The sequence below is a fragment of the Balaenoptera physalus genome (assembly GCF_965194825.1).
Source record: "Balaenoptera physalus genome assembly, chromosome: 9".
Classification (NCBI taxonomy): domain Eukaryota; kingdom Metazoa; phylum Chordata; class Mammalia; order Artiodactyla; family Balaenopteridae; genus Balaenoptera; species Balaenoptera physalus.
The window spans coordinates 796,245-811,436 of record NC_138888.1 but is presented as its reverse complement, the minus strand read 5'-3'; the positions used below and the strand labels follow the sequence as shown (position 1 = coordinate 811,436).

The 15,192-nt window shown below is 45.5% G+C and overlaps 1 long non-coding RNA gene across 1 annotated transcript in view; it reads right to left on the bottom strand.

The window, feature by feature from the left end:
* Positions 1-256: 256 nt before the first annotated feature.
* Positions 257-15,192, bottom strand: part of LOC309667414 — an 88,423-nt gene continuing 73,487 nt past the window's right edge. The window contains exons 2-3 of the long non-coding RNA XR_014267757.1: positions 2,140-10,784; positions 257-1,373 (exon numbers count right to left, since the gene is read on the bottom strand). This is a non-coding gene — a long non-coding RNA (uncharacterized lncRNA). The remainder of the gene's footprint in view (positions 1,374-2,139; positions 10,785-15,192) is intronic.

Sequence of the window (15,192 nt, the reverse complement as noted above, 5' to 3'; positions counted from 1 at the left end):
AAGTGGACGGGGTGGAGGTGAGGCCCAGCACAGAGGTGCCCAAGGGGGTTCTGAGGTCTCTAGCTTGGTGAATGGATGGGTGATGGGGCTACTGACAGAATGGAACCCAGACAGAGGCTGGCTGGAGATGACAGATAATGAGTCCAGATTAGGATGTCAGTTTGAATTGCTTGTGGGGTTGACAGATGGGAATATCCAGCAGGCATTAAGGAAATGAAAATAAGAATCGATTTCTACACCACCAGGACATATGACAAGGCAGATTCTGTCTGAGCTACTGCAGTAGGGGAGAGAAACCTCAGTATGGAACTGAGCTCAACCCCAGGTACAGCAAGGACAGCTGGGGATCCATAACTGAGCAGAGTGAGGGTCATCAGGCAATCAGCGGAATCATTCCTTCTTCTAATACTAGTAGCAGTAGTTGGACAAATATTTCTCCTTTTCCGTATCACTACCATGTGGGAAGGGAACAGGGTCGCTTTGCTGCGGCTGCCTTGTTGCTGTGGCACTTTACTGTCACACGGACACACGTGAGGATCACAAAGAAAAGTGGTTTGTGCACAAATACTGTCTCATCTAAGCCACACGCCTTCACATCCAGCTGAGCGTAGGCCTCAGGCAGCTCTAGCTTGCGCTGGGTGGCACCTCCTGTGCCCTGAAGAACTGTGCCCCCAGCCCCCAGTCCTGGAGTCTCACTGAGCCTCCACAGGGAGAGGTGAATTGGCCATGGTCCTGTGATATACCCCAGAATATGGAGAGACGTGATGTTGGCCAAGGCCACAAAGGGCAGAGTTTGCTGGGCACCTTGCACTTTTGCCCTCTGGCCCAGGAAGAGCCATTCCAGGTGGCTGTGCGTCCCAGGTGAGGGGACCTCTGCCTGACTCTCACCTGCCCAGGAGCCCGGAGCCAGCGGGTATGCGGATCGTTCTGCAGTGTTACCACAGCAAACTCTTGTGCCAGCACTAACTCCCTTTCCAATATTTCTTCCACCTTTCTATGCCCTTAAGATTCACAACCAATACAAAAATTATCACTCTCTTGAAATAATAAGAAGTTTTAAATGAGCCACCTGTTCTACGATTAGTCAGTAATTTGCCTACAGCTCGTATTGTTTCAAAGGCTGACATAGTTTCCCCAAGTCCTGGTTTCTTGGCAGTCTGTGCGGTGCTTGTCTGGAACTGGGGCTCTGCCACATGGAATGTGGGCTCCGTACCACGTACTTGATTCTATGCAGATTAACTATTCAGCTTCATTGCGTCCTGCACAGATTATTATTTTCTGAGATTTACTAACTCTCCATGAAGTAAAAGCCATCCATTCAGACCTCTCCTCTGTTTGCAGTCCTTGAAATAGTTCATGTCAAACATGTTTGTCTAATATGAAGGAAAAGAGATACAAAGATTTGGTACAAACTCAAGGGAATTCCTGAAAAACCTCATAACATTTGAATCTGTTGAGGCGAAAGAAAAACATGCGTTAAGTGGTGGTTTTCTCTGATACAGCACAGCAGACACACCGTCACATGTGGGGAGAAGATGAACATTCAGGCAGTGTGGAAACAAAAGGCCTTTGGGCCATGCTGACCCCTGTGCCAGCAACGCCACGCAGGCCTGTGGCTCTGAAGGGCCTGTGTGAGCGGCGTGCTGCGGGGACCCAGCCCCACTGACTTTTGCCTGAATGTTGTTCGGTCGGCCCTTTAGCATCAAGGACTGAAGACGTTAGAAAGGACAGGACAGGGATGCAAGCAAGTTTTCATGTAAGGACAAGACAGCAAGGGCTCAGAGAACATGAACAGAAATGTGGGCCTTCCAACCTAGAAAGGCGTTCCTGGGATGCAGGAGAAAGAGGTGCACACACACGCGTCCGTCCAGAACAATTTTGTAAACAAACTAAACTAAAGGACAGGAGATGTAGCAGGAAGGCCCGTGTGCACACAACCAACTGCAGTGATATTTGAGCAACAGAGGAAGGCAATACTAGCACCAGAGTTAAGAAGCTTAAAATGGTGTCTGAATATTTGGGGTAGAAAATTACTCAACGTTTTGAATCTCCCCTTGGCATAATTTTTACTTATTACATTTACTTCTCTTACCTCTTTTCCAGAATACTCACTCGTCAAACTCTAGTTTTTGCACTTACCCGTGATGGAATTAGAGCTCTGGTTTTTGAATGGTGGGCTGCAGGGCAGTTAAAGCATCATCATGAAGACCCCTAGGCCAGAGTCATGGTCGTTGCTCTGCAGGAATGAGCCCAGCTGTCCCCGGTGAGCAGCCCGGATGCCATCAAAGTCTCCCCCCGAGATGGAGGCGGGGAGCCCAGCCCCCTGAAGGAAGCCCGTCCTCAGGCTGGCTGCCAGCTCCAGGACTGTACGTCCCCACTGCACTGTGGTCTCCCAAGTCCCGGAACAGGGTCTGGAGCACAGCGGGTGCAGGACGAGAGCTGTTGAATAAGCAAATGGATGAAATATTGCAGAAGTTAGATCCAGTTTTACCACTAAAATTGTTGTTTGGTCACATTCCCCAACCATTACTGGAAATATGCACACACGTCTGTGTCTGTTTTTCTTTTAGGAAACATTTTATTGAGACGCCATTACATATAGCAGCACGTTCTCTTTTGACAAATGCATTCACTCAAGGAACCCACACGGGCGACAGAAGGTGTCCACGACCCCAGAAGGTGCCTCTGTCCCTACCCAGACAGGCCCCTGATGCAGTCTGATTTCTCTTGTCATAGTTTTGTTTGAATTCTTCTGGAACTTCATGTAATTTGAGTCATAGACTGTGTACTCTTTTCCGTCTGGCTTCTTTCACTCAGCATAATAGGTGAGATCCATTAATGTTACTACGCGTATCAGAAGTGTACACCTGTATCGGTGAGAAGTATCCCCTGTATACACACACCACAGTGCCTCCACTTTCCTGGTGACGGACCTCAGGGCTTGTTCTTGTTCTTGATACTACGAACAAAGCTTCAGTGAACATGCTCACATGAGGCCTTTTGTGGACCTGTATGTTCTTCCTCTTAGACGAATATCTGAGAGTGGAATTTCTGGGACACAGGGAAGATGCATGTTTAACTTTTTGAAAAAGTGCCAAACATTTTCCCAGACTATTCCATTTTACACTCTATTGGCCATATTTGAGAGTTATGATCAAATCCTTGACAACTCTTGTATTGTCAATCTTTTTAAGTTATTAACATTCTACTGTGTATAGCAGTATCTCATTGTGGTTTTAATTTGCATTTCCCTAATGATTAATGATATTGAGCAATTTTCCCTTTCATATTGCCATTCATGTATCTTCTTTTGTGAGGTGCCTATTCGACTATTCTGCCCATTTTTGGTTGTTTGTCTTTTATGATAAATTCTAGTAGTTCTTTATATTATTGAGACACAAGCTTTTTGTCTGATACATGTACTGTAAATATTCTCTCCCATTCTATGGCTTACTTATTGATTTTCCTAATTAATTTTCCTCTTTTGAAGAGCAAAATATTTGTTATCCATTCAGAAAGAAAAATGGTCAACTTACTTATCCCCTTCGCAAAATTTTTAAAATAGTTTAAAATAGTTTCCTTTAAAACAACTATAGCAAACTGCATGGATTCATTCCATATCTTTGAAAGAAACATCCTACTTTATTTATTTCACAGAAGGTAAATCAGTATGGTTTCACTTAGGAAGGTTTTTTTGTTTTCGTATTTTCTCATCCATCTGTGATGTATTTCAGTCACCCAGGGCTTATTCATTGAGGATGGAATGTGATTTGACGTGCCCGGGTACTTCTGTCACACCATCATGTGTGTGGCTCTCCAGGTCCAAAAGCAAAGTTTCAGTTCTTTAGTGGAAAGTTGAGCGTCCTCTTGGTGGCTAGTAAATATTTGTAAATTACAAAAGCAGGGTCCTTTCTGGATAATAGGAGACTGTTGGACGTCGGGAGATCATTATATAAAGAAAAGGCTGCAGCAGGAGAGCAGGCAAAGGGCAGCGGCAGCTTGAGAGTCTTGGTCAAAAAGGAGACATTCCAGGAAGATGCTACAGCATGACGGGAACTTGACGGAGCCGCCCAGAGAGAAACCCTGAGAAGTCGGAGACTGGGGGGCAGAGCGCCACCAACAAGAACCGCGTCAGAGGCGGGGATGCTAAGCCCACCGGAGGCCAGGCTCCCGACGTGGAAATCGTCTTTACTGAGTCCTGCATTTCACAGCGAAAAGTATACGCCGCATGCGTACTTTGCCCTGTTAAATTTTTGTAATTTTCCTTTTCTTCCTGCCAATAGCTTGTTTTGTTATCCAGATGGGTAACTACAAATTTAGTACATAGTGATTCAACTTGGAGCTTCTCTCTATAAACAGCTGCTACTGCAATTCAAATGCCATGTGACAGCCGTTAATAGCCCCAGGGTTGCAGCCCAAGTTCACATCCCAGTCTTGCCCACAGTGGCCCACAGCCTGCAGGCATCCAGGTCACGTGGCTGGTCAGCGTGGGCACCCCTGACCAATGTACTTCCTTAAAACGTTAGCAGAAGTAGAGAAGAGCTGGTCACTCTGATGATGAGAGTAGTAATCTAGCGACAACGGTGCAATGAAACACCTGCCTCCAGACGCTGCCGAGTGGAGCCATGCTGCCGGGACAGAAATGCCAGGAGGTTGTGTCCACGTGCCCTGGACCCTGCACGTGGAGAGTTAGGATGCCCCGTTTTCTAAGACTCGGGGGGTGAAAGTATTTATATGGAGAATATAAATCTGCTATTGATGCAACTTCAGAAAATCAACGTCCCAGTCACGTGCTGGCAAAAAAAGGAGGAGGCAGGGGAGGTGTAGGACGGTCTCCCCTCCTCGGGCGAGCTGCCCCAGGGTCACATCTGAGCGCCCAACACCCGCGCCTGGATACCCGTCTCTGCTCCATCAGCAACTCCCCCACTGTCCCTCCTCATCTGTCCCCATCTTCCTTGAAGCCTTCACGTAAGTGCCCATCTTTTCCACGCAACCTCACTTTTCTTGCCATTAATTTCAAAATTACAGACAAGCACACTTGTTCCGAGTCAAACTGTACATTTCTCTTCAATATTGATAGCTTTGTTTCCGTTCAGTTCTTCTCCTGGGATCTTTATCTTCTTATCTCTGCCAGGGAAACATAGGAATTAAATTGCTTCCATTCATTTTTTTAGTCCTCTGTTGAAAAACTCAAATAAAGGACTGCACGGGAAAGAGCAGATTTAACAAAGTGTGGGGTCAGTAAACGTGACATACATACTTTCGTAGCTCGAGGTCTCACACCGCAAGTGACTCAAAGCCTAAATGGCAAAGCAGGAGCCCCATCACTGGAGAAGTGTCCCAGACCAAAACCAGAATCTTCGTTAGCTCTCCCAGTACCCTGTACCTTCATGAGCCAGCTCTTGTGTCGACAGTGGCAGTGTGCTCAGAGAGTACCATGAAGCTGTCAATAGCGGTAAAATTAAAATTAAGTTGGGAACATACAGAAGAAACAAATCAAATAAATTATTCCTAAAATTAAAGCCTGAAACAAAGCTGGCACTAAATAAATTTTTTATCAGAAAGTGGAAAGAAGGAAGTCAGAGAGGAAAGAAAGGGTGGCAGAAAGGCAGGTTTTGTATCTGGTTCTGGATCTATATCTGTATATTACTGCTCCCTCTTTTGAAAAACATATTTGGTTGAGCCATATGAAGCTGCCATTTTGTAGGTTAAAAACAGTCAAATATTGGTAATTTAATATGGTTCAGTCTAATAGTATCAGCAAGAAGATTCCTGCTAGACATGTGAAAAAGCTATCTTTTCAAATGCTGAGTTGCCCGCACCCCACTTCAACCCTCCCTTCCAGACTGATGCATCTGTAGGTGTCAGCATATCCCACAAATTTCATCCTTTTCTCCGTTTATCAGTCAACCATTTGCAAAACAGTAATAATAGTAACCTTTACCATGAAGACACCCAGACACCTTCCTCCCGAAGTCTGAAATACGAAGTCAGTTCTGCTAATGAAACAGAATGCACTCCCACATCTGCAAAGAATGCCCTTAAACAGAATGTCAAAAAGAGCAGAAACTGTTTGTTCCAGAATTTGTTTAGACCACCCCCTCTGCAGCGGGACTTGGGTGGACCACGGTCACATTCTTGCTTTGTTGTTTAGAAAACACGGTGTGCCAACAGTTGTGCAAACCCATGACATATGCCACATAACATTAGTCATTTTGTCATTCAAATACCAAAAAGGAATCTTAATAGCTGTTGTGTGCTGGTCGCAGCCTGTCAATAACCAGCACTGTGGCTGAACCGGCCCTTGTGGTTCTCGTTATGATCGCAAGACACCCCTCAGCACTAACTACTGGGAAACTGGAAAAAATAAAGGTTTCTTACTTACAGGACCTGGAAATTACACAGCACACCTGGTGCCACACTGCGAGGTCAGGGGGAGAGAGAGACAGAGAGGTGGAGAGAGGGAGGGAGGGAGGGAGAGAAGGATACAGTGAGCACGGGCCTGGGGTCCTACTTTTACTGGGGCTTGGGGTGGGGGCCTGGGGTTTTCCTAGGCTCACTCTTTACTGGTGAATTTAAAACATGAAAGCGGGAATTTAAAGTGCAGGAAGAGAAAATAAAACAAGTGCCCCAACGGTCAGTCACTGAAATCAAATAAGATCTTCCAAACAAAGCCACGTCAGTGGGGACGGTGGCCTGGCTCTGTATCTGGTGTGGCTAGCGATGTGCTTGTCCCAGAGAGCCTTCCTTGAACCTGATGCCCTCTTTGAAGTGGGAGCCTGTGCAATCACAGCTTAAGTTAGGCATCTGCACTACAAAAAGGAAAAACCCCACCTGTTAGGGCTCACCCTACCACCCACCCTGTGATGCCAAGCCATCAGAGTCAAAGGTGAGGATGGTGAGAACGTAACTGCTTCTGTAGCTGATGTGCTAAGTCAGGGGTAGGGTGCGCTGTAACTCAGAAAGCACATATCTAAATAGGATTCTAGTCACAAATCCTATAATAAATACACAGACAGTAGTCTGAAATCTAGTCTGTATCCACTGTCCCAAACTTGAAGTGTCCTGCAATAAAACTAAGTCAGTGACCTTGGGGGCCCAAGGAATCTGGTCAAAGATTTGGGTGACATTGTGAACTACTTTATTGTCTTGGCCACCTGGTGTAAGAAGGTTTGAACCTGTCCTGAGTTGCTGGGTCATCTTTATCTCATTGAACCCTCTCTTAGTCCCAAGAGTAGGTCAGTTCAACTAGAGGCTGTGTCTCATTTCAGGAAGTGCCGATGCAGGTGGGTTCCCCAAGTTAGGCCTACATGGTGCACATACTTGCGTCAGGTTTTTAATAAGAGGTGTTTCTACAGAAACAAAGGAAAAACAATGGTTAGTGATTGGAGCAGACTATAATCCCAGTTTCTGAGTTCTGAAGGCAGCCAGGTAAGATTTCTAGATGTTGGGTTCGAAGCATCTTCAGATAGAGTGAGGGCAGGCAATGGCAACCTGACATCTTTTCCCTACTTGCAGTTTGAATGTCTCTGGTGCTCTTTCTGAGTGACCACACAGCAACAAGCATGAAGCTGCTGTGGCAACATGAGCTGCTGTGATTTCTCTAAGTTTATATCAAATTGTCCAACTTTAGCTTGCATGGCTTCAGGAAAAAGGCAGTTTTAGTTCTCAATGATTCCAAGTCAGAGGGTGGGAGAAAAATTGGAAACATTAGTTTGTAGAGCTTAGGCCTGAGATTAGAGGAAACAGGGAGAATTTAGGACCTAGTCTACTTTACAGGTCAAAAACAAAACCTCAAATACTATGAACAGAACTAGAATCTAATATCCACAACTGTATATTATAGTTTCTACTGAAACATTTTTTTCTGTCTACAATCATCCCCTTGCTATCAAAGACAACATAGTAAGACTAATTTATTTACAAATTAAGTCTAGTTTCAATAAACTGGCCTGATTATTTACATAAGTGCAGCAAGAATTCCAACTGACCATATTGGCTCTTTTTAAGTCTGCTTTGCAGGAACTTTTCATAAGGAATCTCAGATTGAACTTTTAAAAGCCTCAGGAGGCTAGGAAGCCAAGCCGAGGACTTGCCATTAGGCTTTCCTGCCAACACCTATAGATTTGAGTTAATTCCTCTCTTCTCAAGGCCCCCAAGACATCCTGACATTCCTGCACCTGCCAGGAAGTGATCTCCCTTACTCACCTGATAAGGCTGCCAGGAACCTTGTAAGCAGGCTACTAGGTTGGTTTTCCAAACTGTCTGGTCATATCTGAGTCTATGCACATTCTCAAATAATACCTTCCAGTCAAAGTCTTGGGAATTAAATAATGTTTCCAATTGTGTCCTCTTACAAGGAGAATAGACTCTTATTGAACTTATGCAAATAACTATATTGCCATAAAAATAAGAATACTCACTGAGAGTTTTCTAATTCTGGAGGGATCATGTAGGGAGAAAAAGATAAATGTTTCACCTTTGTTCACAAAGATATACTTTACCAAATTGTTGTAAATCATAGATAGCTTAAGATAATAGGATTCCCCAAATCTGGAAAAAACAAAAGGTTAAAGAACCAACAATGTTTCAAAAAAAGTCACAAAATTATAATTATCCTCATCAGTTCATTCACTCCCATGTAATTAATTCTTGTTGATCTTGATCTTTTGTTGGCAGTTTCATGAAGCCATCAGTTTCTCTATTAGTGTCATGTAAATTCCTACCCAGGTCAGTGGTATGATCTGAACATTACCAGAAACCTATATTCCAGAATACTTGTCAGAGACCTCTCCATGAATCTCTCTGAATATGAAACACATTTGTAAAAAGCGTCAGAGTAAAACAATAACTGTAAATGACAAAAGACTTAGAAATGACCATGATTAAATATCTAATGAGAATTCATTATAATGCAATTGACAAGGAAATTTGGTTATTTCTGTGACATACAACATTTTAAGATGATAATGAGAATTACAAATGATAACATACATATAAGATTTCTAGGAATTTCATATAATTTCTGGAACACATATTAATAACATATATCCATACCAGAATATCCATAAAGAAGTTTTAGCATTATTTCTTCTGATAAAACACAAAATCTTTGCTTTCTAGCCAGATTACTTATGGTAAAGAAAAGCATTTTGTAATCTATCAGAAGCATACCGATACTCCAAGAAAACTTTGTCCTTTCAGCTGATGAAAGAAAATTACATAAGCATACTATTGCTATTAAAGCTTAGGTTAAAAAAAAAAAACCACACACACCTTATAATAATGATCCAAGTTTACCCAACTTCACTACACAAGATAAAAGTCTTTTTCTCTCTCTCTTCCCAACTGTATACCCCATTTTGTCCTTTATTTTCCTATTTCCCATTCTGAAATAACCAGTTTTACTTTAGGACAAATTTATTTTCTTTTTCCTTAAAAAAAAAAAAAACTCCATACCTCATACGTTTCATACCCAAAAACACATCTATTTGCCTTGCATATAGACGTTTCCTTATTTCTAGACGTTTTCATAACATATATTACTTAGAATTCTTAACCCTTAGAAGCCCAGCAGGTTGATCGTTTCCATGACAGCAGTGGCCCAAATGACCCCGTCTTTATTCCCAACCCTGAGGGGGGCCCATTTGACCTTGAGTCCAGAGACTTACTTTTACAAGGTGCTCCTCCTAATTACAGGAACTTTAAGAATGTTATAGAGTTTAAGATGTTTAGAGATACCAGCGAGTTGGTGCGCTTTGGCAGCTGTGAATAATAACTGAGAGCTCATTCCAAACAAACAAAAAATCCCACAATAGCCAATTCATTCCCCTCTCTCCTTTCTGCTGCATAAAATCTTCAATAAAAGTTTCCATTTTAATTAAGGTGTAGTTTCTGATCTCAGTTCCTACTTGATTTTGTCCTGTTACCTGAATCTTCTGTGTTGCCACTGGAACATTCCAGATGACGTCACTGTGAGCCCTCTTCATAGGTGGCCTCTTTCCTCTCCGGGGTGTCCCAAGACACCTCTCCGGGATTGGGGTCTGCCTCCATAGGGCAATGCAGAGAGTCTTTGGGAAAGGCCGCCAGGCCTCTGGGACCTAATCCAGAGTCTTGGCACATTGGTGTGCACGGCACAGAGCAACACCCAGGAGCCTTCCATGGTGTTTTGCATTTGTCAAGGAGCTGATGCACCTCCTCAGGGTTCATAGGGAGTGCTGGCACCAGGTGTTCCGGACATTTATATTTGTCCATTATTTTTTTAGCAACATCACACCAGGGATTGGATCCATAATACCCCACTGGGTCAAGGTGGTGCCATCGGTTTCTGGGCGCAAGGTTACTTCACTCTTCCGGGTTAGGACACGTGGTCCGGGCACAACTCACCGACTCAGAGGTTGAAGGCAGAGGTCTCTCGTCCTCCTCACCTACGGAATCCTGTCCTCATGTCCTTCAGCCCAGAGCCTCTCCTTGGACCATGACAATAGCCTTGCCATCCAATCCTCCTCTTTAGTTCTCCTTGGCCTCAAGGCGTGGAGAACCCTCCCCACATTAACAGTCAATTAAGGCCGTTATGCTTAGTCACTAGACAGATGGCCTTGATCACACTGCTCTGGGGAGAGGGTTGGATTGTTATGGCAGCCGTGATCTTTGGGTCAACGCCCCAGGGAACACACGACAGAGGCGATAATAAGCAGAAGCGCACGGCAGCTTGCAGCTCCTGCCAAGCGGCGCTCCTTCCCCGGATGGTGTTACTCACCTGAGTCAGACGGTTGCTAAGCAAGCTGCAGGTAAAGAAGCATCACCCTTGGTTAATTCCAAGTGCAATCACACAGCCCTGCCAACTACACCAATTTATTGTGTAGCTCTCAGCCTATCGATAATCAATGTCGTGGTTGCACCGGCCCTTGTGGTTCTTATTATGATTGCAAGACATCCTTCAGCAAAAATCATCAGGAAACTTTGAAAAAAATAAAGGTTTATTATTTACAGGACCCCAGGACACCTGGGGCCACACAGTGAGGTCACAGGTAGAGAGAGAGAGAGAGAGAAAGAATGCATGGGCCTGGGTTCTGCTTTTCTTGGGGTTGAGGGTGGGAGCTCAGGGTTTCAAGGCCTCACTCTTTATTGGTGAATTTATTGATAAAACATAGGAACAGGAATGTAAAGCATGAGAAGAGGAAAAAACAAGTGGCCCAAATGGTCAGTTATCAAAATCAACCAGGATCCTGCAAACAGAGGAGCCTCTGCGAGGACGCGGCCTGGCTCTCGCTAGTGCGGCCACGGTGTGTTTGCTGGAGACCTCCTTCAGGGCAGCGGATGCCCTCTTTGAGGTGGGTGCTTAAGTCAGGCTCCTGAATCACAAAGAAAAGCCAACCGTCAGGGCTGCACGGCAGCCCTCTAATGACGGGGAATGTCTCTTCCTACTTTTCCACCCCAGGCCGGGCCCCCTGGAGAGCAGAGCCGCTTCCCCTGCCAAGCGCTCGCCAGCAGGCTTCCTCACCATCCCGCCTCCTCCAGGCAGCCCACCTGGAACAAGGCCTTCACAGGAGGCTGCCTCGGTCTACCTGCCCATAAGATGGGGAACGCCTGCCTTGCAAAATCCTAATGGGGTCAAGACGATGGTCTGGCTAACCTCCTTCCACAGTGCACCAGATGCTTTTGCAACCACTGGTTGTCATGTATGAGATGTCTTCCCACGGCCCTCAGGAGGTCACCTCCCCAGTCCGGCCTCCTCAGAAGCCTCCTGTGGGGTCTTTTTCTCTCAGCAAGGATGCCCTCCACCCCCTGCTTTCTACCCTCCATGTCACAAGCATCACTCCTCCCATCTCCAATGCTGGTTCCACCAGCGGACACACCACCTCTGCCATCCCAGCAGTCTTTATCCTGGTGAAAGTGTCTTAGGAAGCCCGGTGCAGCAATGTTCTTCACATATACCTGAAAAAAGCCAGTTCCTCTCAGCCTGATTAAACCTATGAATTTGGTATGTGAAAAGAATGCATTTAAATGGGTTTTCCAAGATGAAATTTCATCACTCCTCTCACTGTGACACAGCCTTTGTCAAGTATTTGGAAAATGAAAATAATAATACCTATCAAACTCCAATGGTTATTATAAAAATGGGATAATGAAATGAGATCTAGTTAAAAATTTAAAGTTCTATATAAATACATGATTTTTAATACTGCTTTCTGAAGAAGGTAGAAGAACCAATCACTTTTACATATGGTACACTTGCTCCTTGCTTGAAAATGTATAATTGCTTTATGATGCTGATAAAATATAAAGATTATATTTCAACAAGAGAGATTTAGGCAGCACCCAATGATAGCAACACCCTGCCCCTTGCTGGTGTGTGCAGAAGTACTGCTGTGCATCGAAACCAGCCGGGGAGGTCTTCTGAGTCCAGAACAGTCCAACCCTAGCCTGAGTTAGCGGCCCCAGAGCCCCGCTGTCCGCACCCCTCGGCTTGATGTGGCTGTCATCTCAGCAGTAGCTTTTCCAAATTTACTTTGTCCTGCATCTTCCCTTGATAAATCTCACACATTAGAGGTTTTTCTTTAAGATAGTATTTAGCTATTATTATTGACATTAAATAATGTTAAATTAATTATTTTCTTAAAGTCACATTTGACGTAACGGGACTGAGGACTTACTCTGGCAAAAATTTATATAAAAATGAAAGCAATATATAACATAAACTAACATTTAGTATGAAAGTCATACACAAAACTGGCATGTTAAAAACAACAGAATCTGGTGCACAGTGGTGGGAATGTAAAATGGTACAGATGCTTTGAGGTTCCTCAAAAAATTAAACATAGAATTACCACATGATCCAGCAATTCCACTTCCAGGTATTTTTCCAAAAGAATTGGAAGCAAGGTCTTGAACAGATACTTGGAAACCAGTGTTCATCTCAGTGCGATTCACAATAGCTAAAGCATGGAAGCAATCCACGTGTCCATCAGTGCAACGGAATAGTATTCAGACTTAAACAGGAAGAAAATTCTCAGACCTGCTACAACACCGATGGACCTTGAGCACATGATGCTCAGTAGAAAGCCAGTCACAAAAGGACAAATGCTGTGTGCTTCCACTTACACGAGGTACCTAGAGGAGTCACATGATGTAGAATGGTAGGAAGAGGAACGGTGGGTGCCAGGGCTGGGGGAGGGGAGGGGAAGTTAGGATTTAATGGTGACAAGATATCAGTTTTGCAAGAGGAAAAAGGTCTGGAGATGGATGTTGGTGATGGTTGCACAGCAATGAGACTGTAGTTAATACCACTGAACTGTACACTTAAAGATGGTGTTTTCTATTTTATGTGTATTTTACCAGAATTAAGAATAATATTACAAAAATTTCTAAATTTTAATGATATAACTGAACTTAAGACTATTAAATAAGGTTCTATGGGCTCACTTGCCCATAGAATGCTCCATTTACCTATTTTAAACTAGTTTTAAGTGAAATTTACTTTAACAAAGAAGAACAGTATAATTACTATAAATGGATAAAAATGTCTGGATAACTGTAAATGTTAGAAAAATTAAAATGAGTTATTCTAAAATTTTGCTTCTCATTCTGCAAGAAGAAGTGTGTGTATCTATGGTCAGTGTTTGAAACTAAAGTGAGGAGTTCAGGAATTCAGCCCCAGGCGTTTCTGAGGAGCTGGGGCAGTCCTGACTCTGGGGAGCAGGGGGAGTAGGGGCAGTCGGGGGGCTCGGAGGGTTCCAGGCGGGACAGGTAACGCTTGATCTTCACAGGTGTTTCCATGTGGACGGCCTCCTGTGTTGTTGGTCATTTGTACCTGGAATTGCTCTAGAAGCATCCTGACTCTTCTGGGATCTGAGAAAGACTTGGTTGTGGGACCTTTGGAGGCAGATACATCTCTGAGGAACTCGTGTTGGGGCGACTGGACCCTGTCCCCACTGGACGTTCATCCACAGTGGTGGGGGGAGGCCCAGAAGCTAAGGTGTGTGAGATGGAGGCCCCGGGCAAAGGCCAGTTCACCCAGTAAAACTAGGGCACATCAACCAGAAGGCCTGGGGTTAGGACCACCACAGCTGTGTTCCCACCGCCCCAAAGTGAACTCTCCCACCCTCCCTCCCAACCTCTGTCTCTGTCTCTGTCCTTTTGTCTGTGTCTGTCTCTCTCTCTCCCCCTTCCCTCTCTCTCTGCAAAGTCTAAGTTGTGAAACAAATACTAGGTTATTTTTTATTGAAGAACATTCTATTTTAACTTTCCTAAACTCTGGGCACGAGTGCTGGAAGCCATTTCCATTCTTCCAGGGCGGGGATTCCTTCTGAGGCGTGGGCAGGCCACGGATGTGAGGGCGGCATAGACGCGGCCGGCCGCTCACAGGACGAGCACCTGGACACAGGCCCCATGCGGGCCCCCAGCGGCCTCCAGCCCACAGGTCAGCGTCATTCTGCCTGAAACGGCTGAAGCTTGCCGCCCACGGTGGCTGTGACGGGCTGCGATGGAAAATAAAACACGTGTGGTTTCGATCACCTTTTATTAACTGAGAAACCTATGGGGAGAGTAAGCTTAAGGGGTACGTTTTCCTTATTGCAATTTTCTAGACCACAGAGCAAAATGCATTAAAAATAGTAAGATCTATATATACAACAGGTGCTATGCTTACACGTGATTAATCCAAACTGCATTTTGTTGCTATTCTAATATTTGTCACTGCCGAGCTCAGAATCAATCCGTCTACACAGCCCAAAGGGGACAAGGTGTCCTTTCTAAACGTCCCACGGTCCCAAACAGCCGTGAGAGCTCAGGGACCAGACGCACCACGTTGGCGACCCGCGGTCACTGGGACGGGGCCCCCCGTGGAGGGGGCCCGGGACACCGCGGGCCGGGACCCTCCCCGCACCCACTGCTGCCCAGCGGGCACCGGCGGGGGGGTGGCTGGGTCAGGCCCAAGCGCCAGGGTGCCTGGCCAACCCCCCTCCCACTCGCTCCCCGGGCCCGCGTGGTGAGGCCCCCGCGGCGGTACCAGCCCCGCGAGGCACGGGCTGCGACTCCGGGGGCGAATGCGGGAGAGGCCAGCAAGCCTCCGGCCCCGGGCTTACGGGCGCCGGCTGCCCTCACGGAGCACCGCACACCGGGGGCTTAACAGCACGCCTGGAGGCTGAAATCCAAGGGCAGGGTGCCCGCTCTGGCGAGGCCACTGCCCGG